A 3049-nucleotide genomic window follows, 5' to 3' on the forward strand; every position below is an offset into this window, starting at 1 on the left:
ATATTTTTCTTTTTCTCTTAGGCACGTCCTTACCGCTTGCGACAATCTAAGTTGCATATTAAATTCAAAAGAAGGGGGAAAAAGATATTTCTTCAACCAGAAAAGGAAAACACAATATTTTCAAGGATATATTATTGGATAATTTGCTAGTTTGGTTCATACATAGACAATTTCCCTCCTTTTACTCTTTAGGTAGTAAATCTGAGATGTATGAGTAACTAGTTTAAGTTATGTATGACAATTTGTTTGCCCATTATAGAAATATATCCCGTCAGGTGCTTAATATCTGAGCTTGCAACATGCAACAAAACCAACTAACATACCTTTTTTGCCCGGATACGTTCATCCAGCATTTTCAGTAACTCATTCATTTTTTGGATTTTCACAATCATGAAATTACTCAGAAAGAAAAAGAATGCCCTTTTTGGATGGTAGAGTGCACAGCCATTCAATGCCACCGTCTCTCATTCGCATTAGGAAGTAACCATTTTTCTCTTGAAAAATTAGTTTTTAACACAGAAAACGACTGCATAATTTTATCATAAGGAGACCCCTCTCATATCATGTCTTAAAAGTTAGCAACATTTTTCGAAATTTTTTTTTGTCTTTTGATTATTACGATTTTCTCACGGTCAACAAAGAATTACGATTGCAGTTCGAATTGGAAGTACTTCTTTTTATGTTATTGGTAAATAAACGCGCTACTTTTGTTAGTTCTAACTAGTCGATATTTAGTTTAATTATATATAGCTCGTGAACGAAAGATATTATGGAGTAACCAAATAAATGAAAAGTATAATTGGAGACCTGATATACGTTTCTTGTGAAAAAATAAACAAATTCGACAACAATTTTGTTATATGGCAACCAAATATTAATATTGTTTTTTCAAGCAATGCTTAAACAAGCTAAAAAATTATCAACAAAAAATATACACAGACAATTCCCTCCTATTTTCATTTTAGGTAATATATCTTAGATGCCCGAATCTCATTAAGAAACTAATTTAGTTTAGATATAGACAATCTACTTGTCCGTTATATAAATAAACCCCATTTCTGAGCCAAGATAGAAATATATCCAATTAGGTAGTTTAGCTTATATATATACAATCTCCGTGTCCATTATATAAACCCCATTTTTTAGCCAATATAGAAATATATCCAATTTGGTACTTAAATAGCCGAGCTGGCAACATGAACCAAATTCGACAACTTACCTTTGCCGCCGGGATATGTTCATCTTGTATTTTCAGTAACTCATTTATTTTATGAATTTTCGCAATCCTGAAATTACTCAGAAAAAGATGACATTTAAGGATAGGGTAGTTCATAGCCATTGAATGCCGGAAATCACTTATGTGAACGCTGGCTGTCCTATGTGGCACGACTGTTTCTGACGTGAATATGTTAAATAATATTTTAATACTTATTCGAATGTTTTACTTATTTTTTTATTCTCTTTGGGCTAAGGGTCGGCTAGGGTTTCCGACACTAGGTGAGGGTGTCGCGGAACTCTCCGACTCTAGGTGAGGTTTACAACGCCCTTGCATAATCAAGGGGTTTACAACGCCCTTGCATAATCAAGGGGTCTAGGTGAGGGTAGGCGAAGGCCGCGCCTGCCCGGATCTAGCGAGGGCGTCATGGCCATCGCCCTATCTAGGCAAGAGGCTATACACCCTTGCTTTGGCTAGCGAGGACTGCCAGCCCTGAACCAAAAAAAAAAAAAAAAGTAAAGAAAAGTAAAAAAACACACCAAAAGAATATGAAAATATATTAAAAATGTCCACGTCGGAATCGGTCATGCCACCTAGGATTGTTGGCTTTACGTTAGCAATTTTCAATCAAAATTGGTTGGATGAACTGAATTGGTATAAATATAAAAAATTTATGACTAAATTGACACAATTGCAATAAGTTTAGTACTTTTTTGATAGTTTTCTCAATTTTTTGTGAGGGATGAGACTACTAACTCAATGATAGTTGCATATCTTCATCGGCAAAAGGATAGCTCAAGTGCCAATATTTATATACGGCGCTCACTTTAATGCAAATATTTTTTTTTTAATTACTTAAGTGCCAATTTTTTTGGAAAACGATTATTTAAGTGCTAACTCCGGTGAGGTCGTAGGAATTTTTCGTCGTTGGCACTAAAGTGATCATTTTTTCTCCAATTTGGCATTAAAGTTGAAATTATTTAAGTGCCAATTTTTTTAAAAACACTTGTTTAAGTGCCGACTCCAGTGAGGTCGCCGAAATTTCTCATCGTTGGTACTAAAGTGATCGTTTTTTTCTCCAATTGAACACTTAAGTGATCCAAAAAAAAAATATGAGATCCAAAATAAGCGTTGTACACAAATATTTACACTTGAGGTATTTTTATGCCTATCTTCATCATAAACAACAACTCCTCTCATATCATGTCTTTAAGAGCTTTTAATTATTAAGATCTTCTTACACCTGGTAAACGTGCTACTTTTGTTAATACAAACTGATTGTCATTTATCAGCCTAATACCCAAAAAAAAAAAAAGTCTCAACTTTAAAATCTATTCCAATTATATCCATATCTCATAAAAAATCACCAAATTTTACTTTTGTTCAAATTATACCGAACTAATACCCAAAAAAGTAAAAGTATGAGGCTTTTTATGAGACAAAAAACAAGGTTTTGTATATGATTGGGAGATGCTAAAGTTGGGGGATTTTTTGGATATTGGGTCGATATTTATCATAGTTTACTAATGACAGACGTCATGGACTAACAGACTAAATGGAAAGCATAATTGGCATTTAGACATGACAAATATTGTGTGGAAATGATATTAGATAAACACTTAGTATTTGGCATAATCAAACATCACTTTTTTTTACCAAGAAATGTTTAAATAAACTAAAAACAAGTTAAATGGCTTTACTATCTATAAATGAAAACAAAAATAAACGTAACCAAACGGGACCTTATTCAATGAAAAACAAAAGAAAATAAAAATCGCCCTTATTACTATGTTGCTCGTTGCAATCACACTTATGATTCTACTTAAAAACAGC

Source organism: Rhodamnia argentea, chromosome 1 (genome assembly GCF_020921035.1).
Source record: "Rhodamnia argentea isolate NSW1041297 chromosome 1, ASM2092103v1, whole genome shotgun sequence".
NCBI lineage: Eukaryota > Viridiplantae > Streptophyta > Magnoliopsida > Myrtales > Myrtaceae > Rhodamnia > Rhodamnia argentea.